The sequence below is a fragment of the Somniosus microcephalus genome, chromosome 13 (assembly GCF_052327205.1).
Source record: "Somniosus microcephalus isolate GS21.2 chromosome 13, FLI_Smic_1.0, whole genome shotgun sequence".
Lineage (NCBI taxonomy): Eukaryota > Metazoa > Chordata > Chondrichthyes > Squaliformes > Somniosidae > Somniosus > Somniosus microcephalus.
Window position 1 is genome coordinate 160,205,204 of NC_140999.1, and position 19,135 is coordinate 160,224,338.

Below are 19,135 nucleotides of genomic sequence, written 5' to 3' on the forward strand. Positions count from 1 at the left end.
TCAATGTTTGACAGCCCCTCAATGCTGTCAAACAAGTGTGGTGCATATGCCTTTAAGAAAACCGGCAGAGGAAGCGTCATGACTGCAGGGCGGGCTTAACAAGGCCAATCAGGGGAAAATAGCGTCAGCTCATCAGACGTCGCTGGGGGCGGGACTGGAACCCGAAAACCAACAGTCCCACCTTGAACTCGGCCTTCCAGGTAAGATTCCGCCCACAGACCGCGATTTTGCCTGCGCCCAGAGAGGCGGGTCAGAGGTTAAAGTCCTATTGATTGACGGTGGGTCCCGAACCCGCCATCAACCCGCCTCCAAACAGCCTTCCCAAGTGTCGGGTCCCCAATTTGCGAATGGACCTGACACCTAGCAGCGGGAAATAGATTAAAGGCAATTACCTGCCTATTAACAGGCACTTAGAAAAACAGGCTGAACACTACTTACATTTTCCCACTTCTGGGTCGGGTTTCACGACGTCCAGACAACACGCCGGTTAAGTGTGGCGTGTTGTGAGTCTGGTCTGATGCTTGTGAAAAGATGACAGCTGCAGAAGTGGTGTGAAGGATGCAATGTTGCACATGGTGAGTTTCAGAGCAAAGAAAATGTTGGTTACTGCATTTTTAAAACATATACAGATTTCTTTAGCTTACAAGTTTTAAAATCCAACTATAAGTCCAGTGCCACCTCATTGGGACAACCTCTCTCACCAGTGGCAGATCGCTTCTGTCATCTCACCTGCAGTTGCCATCTATTCCAGCATAAGGAGGGAGTCATTGGAGAGCCTGGGTGTAAGAGTTCACCTTTGTGCAGTGATTGTCAGTGTTTTCAGCACCTCAATGCTGTCAAACACTGAAAAATCAACTGTCAAAATAAAATTGTGCATGGACCCTTTAAGGAAACTGGCAGATGACACGTCCTCAAATTATGTCATCAGACCCGCTTCCTGTTATTTGGCCGTTAACCAGGCCAATCAAGGGAAAATCACGTCTGTGGAGCGGAGGCAGCTGGGGGCGGGACCGGAACCCGGAATCCAGCTGACCCGCACCCATCCCGACACCGAATGCAAAATCGCAGCCAAAGTATTTGTTTAATTTCTCTGCCATTTCCTTATTCCCCATAATAATTTCTCCTGCCTCAGTCTGTAAAGGACCCACATTTACTTTTGCTAATCTTTTCCTTTTTACATAAAGCTTTACAGTCTGTTTTTATGTCTCTCGCTAGTTTACTCTCATTTTATTTTCCGTTTCTTTATCAATTTCTTGGTCCTCCTTTGCTGAATTCTAAAATACTCCCAATCCTCAGGCTTACTACTCTTTTTGGCAACATTACAGGCCTCTTCCTTTAATCTAATACTAACTTTAATTTCTCTTGTTAGCTACGGGTGGACCATTTTTCCCATGGTGTTTTTATTCCTTAAGGGAATGTATATTTGTTGCGAATCATTAATTATTTCTTAAAATGTTTGTCATTGCTTTTCTACTGTCATATCTTTTAATCTAGTTTCCCAATCTACTTTTGCCAACTCACCTCTCATACCTACGTAGTTTACTTTGTTCAGATTTAGGACCCCAGTTTCGTACTTAAATAAATCACTCTCAAACGCAACATAAAATTCTATCATATTATGATCACTGCTCCCCAGAGGCTCCTTAACTACGATTGGAAGGTAGCAAAGTAACCCCACTATTTAAGAAAGGAGGGAGAGAGAAAATGGGTAACTATAGACCAGTTAGCCTGACATCAGTATTAGGGAAAATGCAAGGTTATTAATTAACCCTGTGTCATTGCACAATACTAGATATAAAACAGCCAATTCCCTAGTAGGTTCCTTGACATACTGATATAGAAACCTATCTTGAATGCATTCCATGAACTCTTCCTCTGCACTATTACTGCAAATTTGGTTTGCCCAGTCTATATGAAAGTTAAAATCCCCTGTTACATGCATCTCTAATTTGCTGAGTTGTACTCTGCCTGGCACTACAACTACTGTTAGGGGGCCTATAAACTACTCCCACTAGTGTTTTCTGCCCCTTGTTGTTTCTTAGCTCCACCCAAATTGATTCTACATTTTGTTTTTCCAAGCCAAGATCCTTTCCCCCTATTGTCTTTATCCCCTCCTTTATTATAAGGGCTACCGCACCCCTCCCCCCTCCTTTTCCATACTGCCTGTCTCTTCTAAAAGTTAAATATCCTGGAATATTTAGTTCCCAATCTTGGTCATTCTGCCTAAACCTCTCCGCCTTTAAGACGCTCCTTAAGACCTACCTCTTTGACCAAGCTTTTGGTCACCTGCCCTAATTTCTCCTTATGTGGCTCAGTGTCAATTTTTTTGTCTTTTAATAGTCTTGTGAAGTGGCTTGGGACATTTTACTATGATAAAGGTGCTATATAAATACAAGTTGTTGTTACTGTTATAATGAGCTGACCTTGCATTATAACACCAGATCAATAGGATGCACCACATGCATATTACATCCAAATAACAGCTTTAAATGTTTTCCTTTCATAATTATTACCCATCACTGCAGGTAGATAAATAAGTATCTTCTTGGGCAGTCCCTCGGAACCGAGGATGACTTGCTTCCACATTAAAAATGAGTTCTCAGGTGGCTGATGAGTCCAATGCGGGACCTACAGTCTCTGTCACAGGTGGGGCAGACGGTGGTTGAAGGGGCGGGTGGGTGGGGTGCTTGGGTTGACGTGCGCTCCTTGCGCTTGGCTTCCGTTTACTCCCGGCGAAGAGACTCGAGGTGTTCGGCGCCTTCCCGGATGCTTCTCCTCCACTTTGTGCAGTCTTGGGCCAGAGATTCCCAGGTGTCGGTGGGGATGTTGCACTTTTTCAAGGAGGCTTTGAGGGTGTCCTTGAAGCGTGTCCTCTGCCCACCTGGGCTCTCTTGCCATGTCAGAGCTCCAAGTAGAGCGCTTGTTTTGGGAGTCTCGTATCGGGCATGCGGACGATGTGACCCGTCCATCGGAGCTGATCGAGCGTGGTCAAAGCTTCGATGCTGGGGATGTTGGCCTGAGCGAGAACACTGATGTTGGTGTGCCTATACTGCCAATGGATTTGCAGGATCTTGCGGAGGCAGCGATGGTGGTACCTCTCCAGTACTTTGAAGTGCCTGCTGTACATGGTCCATGTCTCTGAAGCATACAGGAGGGCAGGTATCACTACTGCTCTGTAGACCATGAGCTTGGTGCTGGGTTTGAGGTCCTGGTCTTCAAACACTCTCTTCCACAGGTGACCAAAGGCTGCACTTCTGTCACCTGAGGAAATAAGTATCACAGCTGTGTAAATAAACAAATTGATATGAACAATCATTTTTGAATACACAGTATGAAAAAAAGTCAAATGGAAGGATTCTATCCTGTTGCTCTCTAAATTTCTGCCAGGCTCTCTTTCTCTCCCTGAAGTAAAAATAAGCACTTCTAAATACTTTTCCCACCAGAATTTCTCAAAAAAAGTTCTAATGCTCTTGTTTTAGCTAGTTCAAAAGGCATTTGGATAGATGTGGAAACTTAATTACTGTTATAGCCTGAGAAACCATTGGCCTGTATTTTCCGATCGGAGGTTTCCAGTGTGCGGAGGCTGGAAAAAATCTATGGACTTACCTGAGGGCTCCCGAGGTGCGTATACTTCCGCTCCTGGGCCTCTCCAACTCAAAATGTGCGGTTCTCAAGTGTCCCTGGGATCATGTGGGCCATGGGGAGCCAATAGGAGAAGGGAATCTCCCTTCACAGCCTTGACAGATAGACCCCAAATCACTGTAAAACATTAAATAAATTATTTTTTTAAATCACATTTTTAAAATGATTTGAAATGACAATAAATAAATATTTTAAACAAAAACTTTAATTTTTTGGAAAAAAATTAAAGTTTTTTACCTTTTTTTTAAAAAGTATTTTTAAATGATAAATTAGTGAATTTTTTTTAAAAACTTTTTTTCAACTCTTATGCTGGTAAAAGCAGGCCTTACGTAAGATTTCTAAGGGTTTTCTGCAGGGGGAGGTTCTCCAGAAATCGGAACTATCCGCTCAGAGGTCCTTCTCCAGGGCAGGTGTCCGATCTTAACAGATCGGAGCATTCTTGACAGATTGGAAATGCCGGTTTTCAGCGCATGCGCTTGGCACAGCGCGTACCCACCCGTAGTGTTGCGTCGGTACCTTTCTACCTAGACACAATTTAGGACTCAGAACTCAGAGATTCAAACATGAAGTGCTTTATTGGAAGGAAAGGAAGTTCTGGCAAGTTCCGAACAAAGAGAGCTAAACTTAACCGAGAACACCCAACCATTTATCTCCTGTGACAGCGCCACCACAGGTGGGAGGAGAACACACAATAGAACACACAATACATAACATTTCCTCCCCTCTTAAATGGAAGGTCCACATTATTCCTCAATAGGTAAGTTACTTTCAATACACTCAACTAACCTAGGGTAGAGGTAGACTGCCTCAAACCCTGACTTTATCCTGGGGTTTATTCTGCCCCAGTCTTGTGGGTAAGTCACTGGCCTAGAAATTCAGTTTGGGCCCGCCAGCTGGCTAGCGCCCAAAAGTTAGCGCTGGGCGCGGAGCCAGTTGCGACCGTCAGAAATTCAGTTTTAGCGCCCCAAGTCGGAACCGGGCGCTATTCCAGGGTGTGCCCGCCCCCGCTTGGGGCGCTGAAACTGAATTTCAGCGCTCTAGCTGCCGCTGCGCCACCCGATGCGGTGCGGCAGGCTGCGGTACTGCAGGCCTCCTCCTTCTCTTAAGGAGGAGGTGCCTGCAACGGCCAGAGCCCCGATCGCGAGTGCCGGCAAAAGAGCCCGGCACAACGGAGAAGTGCCGGGCTCCACGGAAACCAGCCGGCAATGCCGTGGGGGGGGGAGTGGAGGAGGCCGGGGAAGGAGGTGCGGGCAGGCGGCCGCCGAAAAAGCGGCCGGCCGCACCTCCACCTTAAAGCGCCCCGCTAAGGCTGCAGTAAGGACCCGGTCTCCCGATGTTGTTAGCGGCCGCCACGGAAGAGGCGGCCGCTACTGAAGATGGGGGTCGGGGCGGAACCGGGGCACTGCGCACACCGATGACGTCATCGGTGCCGACGCAGCGCTACCGGCTACTGCCGCCATTACCGCGGCCCTCAAAATCAGCGCTACCACCCCTACTGGCGCAGAAGCCCTCTTTGAGCTGTAACTGGGCGCAAAGCCCACCGAATTTCTCGGCCACTAAGCCTACAGATCCAACCGTCTTGGAGGCCGCCGCTCTCTGACAGGATACCGGCGGTCATCGCTGGCTTCCACAGCAGTAGGCATTGACACAGGCCTGGATGGAGAAGGTGCCTGTGTCAGTTGAAAGTCAGGAGTTTGCACAGGTGGAACAGTCTCTTTGACTTCCTGTGTTGGAGAAGAGCACTGTGGCAAAGGATGCTGGTTTGCGGTATCATCCGGAAACAGTTCAGGCCAATCAGCCGTTGGAGCCTCTGTGGCTGTCTCTGCTCCTAGCAACAGTTGATCTGTGTGTCTTCTCCAGACGACGTCCTCAGCAGTCTCAACCGTGTAAGACACAGGGCCCGTCTGCGCGATCACCGTAGCAGGAACCCATTTCGGTCCAGTGTTGTAGTTTCGAGCTAGGACGTGCTCTCCCGGATGAAACCGTCTCTCCTTGGCTCTTTTCTCTCTCTTTTCAACTTGAGCTTGTTGTTGACGATGGACAACCTGCTCTGCCCTTGGAGGTTTGAGTAAGTCAAAACTTGTCCGCAACTGCCTCTTCATCATGAGCGAAGCGGGGGAAGTTTTGGTTGTGGCATGCGGCTCGTTCCTGTAGGACAACAGGAAGCTGTTCAGATGTTGGTGGACTGAGCCCTGACCTTGCGATGCCTTCAAGGCGTGCTTCAAAGTTTGCACGAACCTTTCTGCCTGGCCGTTAGTAGAGGGATGATAGGGCGCAGACCTGATGTGTTGGACACCATTCACATGCAGGAAGGTTGCAAACTCCTGTGATACAAATTGTGGACCGTTGTCACTTACGAGTTGTTCCGGTGAGCCATAACGGCTGAACATCTCACCAAGTTTCTCAATTATTTTCTCTGCCGTGGTAGACCTCATCACAGCGACCTCTGGCCACTTGCTACGAGCGTCCACAACCACCATAAACATCTTCCCTTCGAAAGGACCGGCGAAGTCCACATGTACTCGCTGCCACACTTCTGCAGGCCAATCCCAGGGGTGTAGGGTTGCCAGCTGTGGAACATTTGACATGGGGAACATGTTTTGGCTTTCTCCTCAATATTCCCATCGAGACCTGGCCACCAGAAGTAGCTTCTTGCCATTTCCTTCATCCGAACCATCCCACTGTGGCCTGTATGAAGTTTTTGCAGTATAGGTTCCCTCAGAGGTGGCGGAATGATGACACGGCGTCCCCAAAGAAGACAACCTGCCTGGACGGAGAGCTCATTTCTTTTTGAAACGTAATGTTTCAAACTAGGAGAATCTCCTATCGCTCTCCCTCGAATGACATCGTCCATTACCTCAGACAGGACTGGATCGTTGCGGGTGTACCTTCGCACCTGAACTGCAGTGACAGGTGCTCCCTCCACTTGTCTAAAGTAGAAGATGTCTATCTGACGAGGCTCTGGGGGAGTAACAGGCAAGGGTAGCCTCGAGAGACCGTCTGCGTTGCCGTGCAAGTCTGATTTACGATATTTGATGTCGTATGTGTGTCCTGACAACAGTAAAGCCCACCTTTGCATCCTGCTTGCAGCGAGAGACGGAATTCCGGTGTGGGGCCCGAAGATTGAAGTCAATGGACGGTGGTCTGTCAGGAGTGTGAACCTTCTCCCAAACAGGTACTGATGAAATTTTCGAATTCCAAAAATGATTCCCAAGGCCTCGCGCTCGATCTGCGCATAGTCACTCTCGGCCTTGTTCAAGGTGCGTGATGCGAAGGCGATAGGTTTCTCTTCAACCAAAGGCATGATGTGGAATATGACTGCTCCCACACCATATGGTGATGCATCACATGCTAGCTGCACGGGTAGCTTTGGGTCGAAGTGTGTCAGGACCTCCGAATTCAGCAATGCTTTCTTTGCTTGGGCGAAAGCTTCGTTGCACAGTTCAGTCCATTTCCATGTTTTGCCTTGACATAGCAACTGATGTAACGGCTTCAGCAATGTTGCTAAGTCTGGAATAAACTTCCCATAGTAGTTAAGTAGCCCCAGAAATGAACGTAACTGGCTCACATTCTGGGGTGCTGGGGCCTCCACGATCGCCTTGACCTTTGGCGGCGCCTTATGCAGGCCAGTAGCGTCAATCACATGCCCCAGGTACTCAACTGAAGACTGAAAGAATTCACATTTGTCTTTACAAACTCTGAGTCCGTACTCTTTCAGTCGTTGTAGTGTCGCATCCAAGTTCAGAAGATGATCCTCCTCATTTGTCCCAGTGACCAGGATGTCGTCCAGGTAGCACTGGACTCCTGGCAGTCCACTCAAAATCTGATCCATTGCCCTTTGGAATAGAGCAGGGGCCGACGTAATTCCAAACGGAAGGCGGCAGTACCTGTATAGCCCCTTGTGTGTCACAATTGTCAGCAGCTCCTTTGATTTGTCATCGACATGCATTTGTAGATAAGCCTGGCATAAGTCTATTTTGCTGAACTTTTGCCCTCCGGCCAGGCCTGTAAAAAGATCATCAATGAGGGGAAGAGGGTACTGTTCCACAGACAGCACCGGGTTACTAGTCACTTTAAAATCCCCGCAGATTCGAACAGATCCATCCTTTTTCAGGACAGGAACAATGGGTGTGGCCCATTTGCTCACGCTCACAGGCTCCAGGACTCCATTCTCGACTAAGGCCTCCAAGTTAGCCTCAACTTTTGGCCTAATTGCATAGGGTACAGGTCGGGCTTTGTGAAACTTTGGCTTGCTGTCAGGTTTAATGTCCAGTCTCACGCTGATCTTTTTCATGCTCCCAAGTTCCCCATTGAAGAGTTCTGCATGTTTGTTTAACACGGCAGTCAGACCTGACTCCCCTTTTGACATCATGCGGACTGCAGGCCAGTCCAGCGTGATTTTCTCTAGCCACGCACGTCCCAGTAGCGATGGGTAATTTCCCTTTACCACATATAGTGGCAGTTTTGCAGTCTGTCCGTTCAATTTAACTGTCACCTCAATGACGCCTCTCATGGCCACAGGTTCGCCGGTATACGTCTTTAGCACAATGTTTGTTGGCTGAAGGGTAAGATGCTTTAGCATTTTGTTGTAGACAGTGTCTGAAACAAGGGACACAGCCGCGCCTGTGTCCACCTCCATCCGCACTGATTGTCCCTCCAGCTGTGGTGACACCCAGTAGCCATTTGAACCACCTGCAACCATCAGTATATGCACCTCTTCCTCCTCAGAGGTGTCGCTCCCCTCTGTTTTGCTTGTTCCATCATACTGCACTGAATGGACACTTTTTTTCCTCTCTTGTCCAAATACAGACATTTTGCTTCCATGCATCCCAGCTCTGTCCTTTTTTTACCTCTACAGGCGCGTTCAATGTGACCCTTTTTGCCACAATTTCGGCATTCCAGCTCCGTACACCAGCAGTCATTAGCGTGATGGCCCGTTTTCCCACAACGGTAACATGTGCCGTTCCGCGCACCTTTAGGCTCAGACGACACCTTGTGAACTCTCCCTGTTGAACTCAACTGGTGAGCCTCCTTTTCCACCATCTCCATGGAGACACTAACTTCAATGGCCTTTTCAAGAGTAAGGTTGTCCTCAGTAAGAAGGCGCTTCAGTGTGGCTGCATTTTGCAGACCACACACAAGTCTGTCTCTAATGGTGCCATTCAGCACCTCCTTGAACTGGCAGTGTTCTGACAACCTTTTTAAAACAGCAATAAACATTGTCACTGATTCCCCCTCCTCTTGATTCCATTTGTGAAATCTAAATCTCTCAGCAATAACCAGGGGTTTTGGTGAAAAATGTGCTCCAAGAATTTCCACTAGTTGCTTATATGTTTTAGTTCCTGGCTTATCTGGCTGCACGAGGCTGCGAAGTAAATTGAAAGTCTTCGGCCCGATTACACTCAAAAAGGTAGGCACGACCTTTTCATTTGCCACTGCATTCGCCAATACAAAATAGTCAAAACGTTCCGTATATGCGCTCCATTGCTCCACATTTTCATCAAAATCACCGATGTTTCCTAATATAGTAGCCATCTCACGTTTCAAATTAAATTTTCTGTTTACTCACTGCACCCGTAACGTACGCAGATTCATCTGCTCCTCGTTGCCACTTGTTGTGTCGGTACCTTTCTACCTAGACACAATTTAGGACTCAGAACTCAGAGATTCAAACATGAAGTGCTTTATTGGAAGGAAAGGAAGTTCTGGCAAGTTCCGAACAAAGAGAGCTAAACTTAACCGAGAACACCCAACCATTTACCGCCTGTGACAGCGCCACCACAGGTGGGAGGAGAACACACAATAGAACACAATACATAACACGTAGGGATCAGAATATACGGCCCATTATGCTTGGAGTTCTGCACAATTACCTGAGAAAATCATACTGATGCATGCTGGGAATTAGAATAAAGTCTCTTCCAGCTGCAAAATTTAAAGTTGTGGAAAGAATATACTCAAATTCTATACTTTAAATAGGCTGAGGCCTTCAAGTAAAATTGTTAACGTACAAAAAACAACATTATAGGAAAGTTTAATCATATTGTGAAATATGCAATTTTTTATGTCTTCGTCATGTTACAAACTAGATACTTCTTACTGAGAAAACAAAGTTGCAGTCAAAAGGTGTTTCAAAACGTTTTCAGGGTGATTGGATTGGCTCCCTGTCTTTCTCTTATTGGTACATTTTGCTGACTGCTTGTATTGATACGTCCTTATTGGTAGTTTTTCCACTTGCTTTCCTTGCATTTACTTCATATGTTCCCTACCTCCTCAGCTTGAATAAGTTGCACACATGCTATTTCATTTTATTTAAAAAATGGATAGATTGAATCTTGTAATCATAGAATCAATAAGGTGCAGCAGGAGGTAACTGCATCGAGACAGAATCAACACTGGTGGTTTTCGACAGAACAGATAAATCTGGAGAAATGTTACTGGGTGTTACAGAGCAAGCCTGAACATGTGGCAACAATTCTGGTTCAGCAAGTAGATTTTTTTTCTCCCATAGAAGGCACAGAGATTTAGGCAGGAATACAATCTGGAAAAGAGTTCATGAGGTAAGAGAAACTTTGTACCTGATATTCCTTGTGGTCTTTCTGGATTGATACAAAATGTTGAAACATGTCTACTGCTCCTCATTGGCTCCTGGTATACATACCAGTTCTGGGGCTACAGCTAGCAATACAGAGCTACATAACTCAGTTGTGTTGAAAACTGATAGCTCAGACACATTTCTATGCTATTCTACAGGATGGAGTAGGCCAACCAACATGCCGTGTACTATCTTAAGGGACTTTACAGAAACAATGTCATTTCTTTTTGTCCACTGCCTGCCAAGCAGGGATATGATGTTTCAACACTAGGAAGACATACGTAACTCGATGAAGACATATATTTTGTAAAACATTGATGAGTAAGGCCAAGTTGTTCAAGGATTCAACTCATTTAGTTTTCTTCAGCCAACTTTGCCACCTGTTTTCCTCAATGTAGTTTAGACATGATTACCAAGGAGTTCAAGGTTTGTAATTGAAAAGAGTTTGGTAATTTTATAGAGGAGAAGTGGGTGGGCAATGTCACAGTCAATCACAGTCATGAGAGTATTGGCAAGGCCTTCTGAGTACTAAAAACAAACATGTCCAATGCACAATTCTAGCTGTAGGGTGTCAGTAGCTTCAAAATAGGATGGGTAGTTAATATGGCAGATGATGGGGTTAAGCTACAGAGGAACTTAGACTGTTTGGAAGGTGGGCTGACAATTATCAGAAGTAGTTTAATGCTGATAATGTAAATCATGTACATGGGGATTATAAAATAGATTATAAAGTAGCCAGTTAAAGGCAGAGACATGTGTCATTTAACTGTACAAGTTGTCTGAGATCAAGGAAGGTGAGAGTTAAGTAAGCCAGCTCAAATATCGGCACTTGTGCATGAGGTGAATACAGCCGGAACAAAGGATCTGAGTGGAACAGATAACCCCTCCACCGAAGAGGCTCATCAACTAGGAACATAGGAATAGGAGTAGGCCATTGAGCCCCTTGAGCCTGTTCCGCCATTCAATGAGATCATGGCCGATCTGCGACCTAACTCCATATATCCGTCCTTGGCCCAAATCCCTTAATACCTTTGGTTAACAAAAAGCTATCAATCTCAGATTTAAAATTAACAATTGATCTAACATCAATTGCCGTTTGCGGAAGAGAGTTCCAAACTTCTACCATCCTTTGGGCTGAATTTTGCCGGCGCTCAGAGTGCAGGTTTGGAGGCGGGTCTGCTGTCAAAATCACAAAGATTGACAGCGGGCCGGTATCCTGCTGTAAACCCGCCTCCTTGTCAGTTTCCCAAGTGTCAGGTCTGTCATCCCTGAACAGACCCGACACCAAGTGGCGGGTCAGCCAACTTAGATAGTTAAAAGCTTATTAAAAGGTAGTTAAGAACCATTTTCCCATGTACTTAACATTTTACCAGGTTTTCAATGAGGTTCCCGGAGAGCGACTATCACGTCAAGTAAATATGTCGGGTTCTCAATGACTGTGGATTGCAGTGAATAGGTGAAAGCTGCAAAAGTGGTCTAAAACCTACCATTTCACAGTTGTTCACTTCCCAATCTTGGAAGCTGGAGCATTAATGATTTGGAACCCACTTTTGAGCTTTATGCACTTTTGAAGTGTTTGTAGTAATCTCTCTATCCACTGTCACCTCCTTGGAACAACCTATCTCAACACTGACAGATTACTTCTGTCATCTCAACCTCACCTGCCATCTATTCCATCAGTATCGGTTCCCTTGAAGAAATCTTACCTTGGTCCTCAGAATCCCAACACGATCAGCCCCAACACCAGCATCACTGGGCACACCAGCAGCACCAACATCCACACCAACCTTCTCCGCAATCAACTGATGCTGCACTGGACACAGAGCAACATTACCCATCCACATTGCTGCCCAGCATGCCAGCGATGGACTCACCGGGCAGGATTTTCTTTAGGCTGTGGAGGTGGGACTGGAGGCGTGTGAGGGGTTAAAATCCCAAAATCGGGGGTCCCGAACCCATCCCGCCCCCAACTCGCCTCCATGCCAGTTTCAAAGGAGGCGGGTACCCGCCCCGCACTGGGACCCGCCTCCCCGAGGCGGGAAGGGGATTAGTGCCAATTAACTGCCTGTTAACAAGTAGTTAACAGGCAGTTTTTAGCCTAATCCCTGTTTTTAATGTTAAAGTGTGGGATTCCCGACGGCTCCAAACCATGCCAAGTTAGAGGAGGCGGGCCGTCGGGATGAAGGGCTTGGAGGGGTCGAGATGTCCGGTGTTCAGGTGAGTGATGGATGCATGAGTGCAAAGGTAAGTGTGTTTGGTGTGTATAAAGTGTTTAAAGAAGCTTAATTACCTTTACTTACCTTTACAGCCTTTTTTCCTTCAGGTCTCGGGAGTCCCTCATCTCACCGGCACAGAAAGCAGAATGGCTGCGAGCTGTCAAAAATTGCAGCATTCAGCTTTCTGTTCCGGGGAAATCTCTAAATCAGCCTGAGAGGAAGGAATTAACTTAGAATACAGATTGTCAGTGTTTGACAGCTTCAAACAGCAGTGAAACGCTGATATTTCATCTGTCAAAAGGTCTTGACATGAAATGTCAATCTGTGACATCACCTGTTGCCGAGTGGCCCCTAATTGGCCTGCTGAGCCCGCTGGGCGGGCTCAACAAGGTCAATCAAGTCAAAATCACGTGGGTTGGCTAGAGCTCGATGGAGGCGGGACTACAACCCCGAAAGTTGTAGTCCCGCCTCCTACCCGACTCCTCAATGAAAATCCCGCCCACCATGTCCAGATTTGCTTCACTTGATGCTGTACACCCTGGCTGCCACATGATGCACCAGGTTGGCACCACTCCACACCAGCACCATAAAGCATCCCTACAATGTCCAAGCCATTCCTTTCACACTCATCACCATTAGGGGTGGGGGGCAGTGGGGGGGACGTTATGTCTCACCATTCACTGGAACTCACTAACACACTTTCAAAGGTGCACACAAATCTGTCCAAGAAGGCAAAGTGGTGACAATAAGGATTTCAATGCTTGACAACACATTAACAGAAAGTTTACATGAACATTGGCTAAAACACCCAAGTGCCTACACTGTGTGTTGTTAGCTGGTATGATTGGACAAGAATGAGGGTGAGTGTGAGGAGTGGCTAGTGAGATGGGGAAGTGATAATATAGATAGAGAGGGATGGGTGGAGGTGCAAGGTAAGTTGGTGTGAGTAAGGATGTGCAGGAGTAGGGTAGGGAAGGCAGAGTGATGGGGATGTGATGAGTGACACAGCAGGATGAGGTTGAGTGTGGCTTTGCAGTAACGATTTGTGATCTACTGAGATCATTGAAAGGTTTGCACCACTGCAGCCTGGTCCTCCTGACAACATCTCTGCTTGTGTCCTCCTGTGCAATGTGCAACCAGGTTGCGTTGGTATCCTGGGGAGGTGTCTTCTGCCCATTGAAAGGGAAGGGAACCTCCCTGCGTGCTGTGACTCCCTCCATAAGCATATGGAGGGAGTCATGGGAGACCCTGGGTGCAGCTGTGTACCTTTGTGCAGTGCTTGTCGGTGTTTGCAGCAGAACTGTCAAAATCAATTTGCACATGGCCCCTTTAAGGAAACCAGCTAGTGTTGCGTCATCAAATTATGTCATCAGACCCACTTCCTATTAATTGGCCGGGAACCCCGCAGGGCGGGATTAAGAAGCCCAATTAACATAAAATCTTGTTTGAGGCTGGGATCGAGACAGATGTGAGGTCCCCACACACCACGGACATCGCCCGCCATGGACCCGCCGAGGTTGGAAAAATCCAGCCCTATGTGTGTAGAAGTGTTTCCTAATTTCATTCCTGAAAGGTCTGGCTCTAATTTTTAGACAATGCCCCCGAGTCCTAGAATCCCCAACCAGCAGAAATAGTTTCTCTCTATCTACCCTATCTGTTTTCCTTAATATCTTGAAAACTTCGCTCAGATCACCCCTTAACCTTCTAAATTCTAGGGAATACAACCCTAGTTTGTGTAATCTCTCCTCGTAACTTAACCGTTGGAGTCCGGGTATCATTCTGGTAAGCCTACGCTGCACTCCCTCCAAGGCCAATATATCCTTCCTAAGGTGTGGTGCCTAGAACTCAACGTCCCAGAAACTAACACCACCATCCTGGGGAGAAAGATCAATTCAACCATGCCGCTCATAAGGACATGATCGTGTAAGCTCTGCAAAGGGTTAATCCATTCACTCAGCAGCTTGTGGATATACTAATTGAGTGTTGGTAAGGTAAGCTCGAATTCAATCCAAACTGGGTGATGTAAGACCTTTTCAGCAAGCCAAACTTAGGCAGCAGTTACTTCTAGACCTAAGTTGGGTGGTAAACCCCAGACGGTTCCTTAGTGAGGAGCAAAGATGAGGGTTTAATGATTCCTTTGGTGTATTTTATACTTGTGACCATGAAGTAAACATAGAGGGACCTGTAAGCACAATCTAATGACTAACTCTGTGTTTAGAATTTTTTTAAATATTGGATAACACAGGGAGCCATAACTTGGTTGAGTGCTTCAGTTTATGTCATATAGGTCAGGTAAATGTAGATTTTTATATCATGGCATCAGTTTCCTGAGAAAATGCTTTTGTTCCCCAAGACTGTCCATTTGATAACATAACAGGCACTGTTGGTCTGCCCTCAATAAAAGGATATTTGTGGCTGAATAAGAGAAGTTGTTATAACCACGTCCAGCCTGAAAGTGAGAGAATCACCGTGTGCAACAACATAGCGTCAGAAGCACAATGCAGACCATGCACGTGGAAAGCAAAACACCTAGTTATGTAGCAAACAATGGAAATGTCCTCTCTTCCCATGCACAGATTTATTTATTATGTAAATGTGGTATACAAGGACAAATGTTTTTATCCATTTTCAGTAGTTATGTAAAATACTAGTTTATTTTTCCAGGAACCAATAAAAAACACTTAATTTGCTGTCTCAGAGCATATCTCTCACAAATTTATTTTCAAGCCCTTACAGTGGCTATCAGCACTCCGTCACCAATCCCACATGCTGGCAAACCTCACCCCACTCTGTAATGATCAGTAACATGTCATTCTAGAATGGTACACTAGGTGGAGCTGTATGTTTGGTAGTGGGGCTACCCACAAGGCAGTAGTCAAGATGGATGCCTGTACACTAGTCCACATGGCTGAATAAATGACTAGCTCAAGCTAGCTGTTCATAATGAAAACATCTATTTATTTATGAACATAACATGGTACCAGGATTGGTAATATCTGCTGAATATTGTGAAACGCGACATGGGGAATTTGAAGCCACCGGAGGGTTTGAAACTCACGGGGAATGTCAACTGCAATTGGCGGACTTTCAAACAACAATTCGAACTCTACATTGCTGCCATCGGGTTCGGTACGATGCCAGACGCAAGGAAAATAGCGTTACTGCTCATGGTTGCAGGCCTGCAGGCGATAGAGGTATTTAATATGTTTGTATTTGATCAAGAGGAGGACAGAGAAAAAATGGACAATGTGCTAAAGAAGTTTGATACACGTTCTCCAAAAAAGAACGAGACCTACGAGAGGTACGTGTTCCGTTCACGGACGCAGCAGCAAAATAAGACTTTTGATAGCTTTGTGACCGATCTGAAACTGAAAGCACAGACATGTAATTTCTCTGAACTGAAATCATCCATGATTCGTGACCAGATTGTGTTTGGTATTCATGATAAAAAAAGTCAGGGAACGTTTGTTGAGAGAAACCGAACTAACCTTGTAGGATGCTGTGAAAATATGCCATGCCAGTGAGCTAGCTCAACAGCACGCAAAGACTTTCAGTGAAATTAATAATAATGCGACTGTAGTGAATGACTGTGCTGCTGTCGGTGCTGTGTCCTACGAGGGGAAGAAACGTGGGCTGAACAGAAATGCAAAGCAATCGGAGGATGGAATTTTTAATTGTAACCGCTATGGTTACCAGCACCAGTCAAGACAATGCCCAGCGTTTGGAAAAATGTGCACAAAATGTAATGGAAAGAATCACTTTGCCAAACAATGCTTTTCAAAAGTAAAAACAAAGAAAGGGCAACAAGTCAATGTGATTGAGGACACTGATTTAAGTGAGGCATTTTTTGTAGGAATGGTGTCATGTGACAATATCGAAAAGGATACAGAAAATGTGCAGCCCTCAGGAATGGACAATGCTGAACATAAAGTTAATGCAGTAAAAGAGGACAAATGGATAATGCCACTGCAGGTAAATGGAGCATTAGTTACATTGAAACTAGACACTGGGGCAAAAGCAAACTTAATCAGTATGAGTGACATTAAAAATATGAAAGAAAAGCCCAAAATACAGAAAAAGTCAGTACTACTGAAGAACTATAATGGACAGAAAATAGATAGCTTAGGTGTATGCATACTTAAAGTGACAGTCAAAGACAAAGTGCATCATCTCATGTTTTCTGTTGTGGCTGAAGGACTTGATCCACTACTAGGTGACAAAGCTTGTGAGGACTTAGAACTGGTCAAGAGAGTCTACCGTATAAACTGTGCCATAAGCAGACCAGATGACTCGGTGGATTCTGTAGTGAGTAATTTCCAGGATGTGTTCAAAGGATTTGGAGTTCTACCATTCACTTACAAGATCCAGCTAAATGAGGATGCTCAGCCAGTGGTACATGCTCCACGGAGAGTTCCAGCACCCCTGCGTGACCGGCTCAAGAAAGAACTGGACAGAATGACCACACTAGGTGTTGTGTATGTACCTTTAAGGGAATAACTGGTCTCAGACTGCAGTACCGGCAGTGACCACCCCTGTATAAAAGGCCCTAGCAGGCTTCTGTAGTTTCAGTTTCCAGGTTGTCTCCATTCAGTAAAGACTTGTTATAATCAACTCCTGCAGTCCGTGTCTCAATTATACACGGACATAATACTGGCGACGAGTAAGAAACGAACTTACCTGCAACTCGGCAGCACCTCAGACGACGTTATTGAAGGTCGGAGCCAGAAGAAAGAAAAAAATAATAATCCAAAGAAACTCGAGAAACGGGTGTCGACCGTGGGCAACCGCCCTCCAAATCATCGAATTGAAAAGTTGCAGGAGAGACTGTCGAGAGCCAGGCTTGGTTCTCCAGTCTGTGGTTTCCCAGCTAATCGGGCTGGTGGCAGGTAGTGCACTGATCCTTCCTGGGCTGCGGCGGGCTAGAGCTCGATCGGGTGGCTCTGCAACGGGGCCGGGCAGCGAGTCGGGAAGCAAAGAGAGAGAGAGAGGGTGGAGCACACAAGGCGCGGCCGGTGCTTCGAAGCCGGGCAGCGTTCGGACCTAAGAAGAGGGAGGGAAGTGTCCCAGAGGGTCCGCTCCGCGACGGGAATGGTTCTTCAATTAACGGAGCAAATACTGAAGCATGATAGAAAAATAAAAATACCGCGGAGAGCGGCGTTGGCAGCAGCGATCGGGGAGACGCGAAGACCATAGGGCGTCGCCATTACAGGATAGTAAAATAAATATAATCGCCAGCAACAGCGTTGGCAGCAGCGGCGGGAAAGCGCGGGAGACGCCATCTTAACTCGGCGGGGAAGAAGGAAAAGCGCGGGAGGCGCCATCTTAGATTTTCAAGATGCCAAAGACTGGCGATATCACTGCCTTCGATAATGCAATAGAAGACTGGACCACGTATGTGGAAAGAGTCGAGGTATATTGCGAGGCAAACGAAATAGCCGATGAGAAAAAGGCATCGGTATTGCTAAATTTAATGGGCGCAAGAACGTACGGCCTATTGCGGGACCTGATTACTCCAGCCATACCGAAGGTGAAGAGTTTTAACGAAATTGTTGCTATCCTACAGGAACACCTAAATCCTACACCACTGCTGATAGCAGAAAGATTTAAATTCCACAGGAGAAATCAGCATAAAAATGAGAGCAATGCTGATTACCTTACGGAACTACGCAAGCTATCAAAGCACTGCCAGTTCGTAGCAGGACTGTCAGATACCTTACGGGACAAATTTGTCTGTGGACTCCTGAGTGAAGGAACCCAGAAGAGGTTACTCTCAGAGAAAGAGCTGACGCTAGATAAGGCTTTCAGCGTGGCAGTATCATACGAAGCAGCAGCAAGGGGAGCTGCGGAAATACAACAAAAGCCACAGGAATACGGCACCCATGAAATGACACTGGGATTTACAAAATGTTATCGCTGCGGCAGAACAAACCATGACCAGAAGGACTGCTGGTCCAAGGACAAAATATGCAGGCAATGCGGAAAGATGGGACACATTGCACGAGGTTGCAGGTCTGGGAAGAAGACCAACGACAACAAAAAGGCTACTAAGGAACCGTACAGGAAAGTACAAAAGATGACGGACAGTAGTTCCGAAGACCAGATGAGCGATAGTGAATCCGGGAACAAGAGACTAAGCTGTCTCAAACTTCACAACATAATCGCAAAAGAGGATCACCGAACCATTTGGGTCACCCTCACAATAGCAGGGTCCCAAGTCAAAATGGAATTGCATACAGGATCAGCTCTAACCATCATGAATCGACGAGACTACGAGCGGCTATTCTCACACATACACTTGAGAGAGACATCCATTGTCTTGAGGACGTATACGGGGCAAAAAGTATACCCCAGAGGAAAAATAAGGGTGCCTGTCGAATACAACGGCAAGAAAATACAGAAATTGTATTTCTACATTCTGCAAGATGGTAGACCACCGTTATTGGGACGTGAATGGATCAGAAAGATAAGTTTAGACTGGCACTCCATTCAGGCACTGACGGTGGCTGGTAAAAAGGATGACAACGTCACTCCTGGACTATTGTCAACAATCTTAGCTGACGCCAAAGAGGTATTTCAACAAGAACTGGGCACTCTTAAAGGCGTAACCGCCTCGATAAAAATAGAGGAGAATGCAATTCCCAAGTTTTTGAAAGCAAGACCGGTACCATATGCAATTCGCCCA

The 19,135-nt window shown here is 46.2% G+C and overlaps 1 long non-coding RNA gene across 1 annotated transcript in view; it reads right to left on the reverse strand.

The window, feature by feature from the left end:
* Nucleotides 1–444: 444 nt before the first annotated feature.
* The window catches only part of LOC147108713 (uncharacterized), a 39,155-nt gene continuing 20,464 nt past the window's right edge, over nucleotides 445–19,135 (reverse strand). Inside the window, exons 3-4 of the long non-coding RNA XR_015080634.1 lie at nucleotides 3,607–3,759; nucleotides 445–3,261 (exon numbers count right to left, since the gene is read on the reverse strand). This is a non-coding gene — a long non-coding RNA (uncharacterized LOC147108713). The remainder of the gene's footprint in view (nucleotides 3,262–3,606; nucleotides 3,760–19,135) is intronic.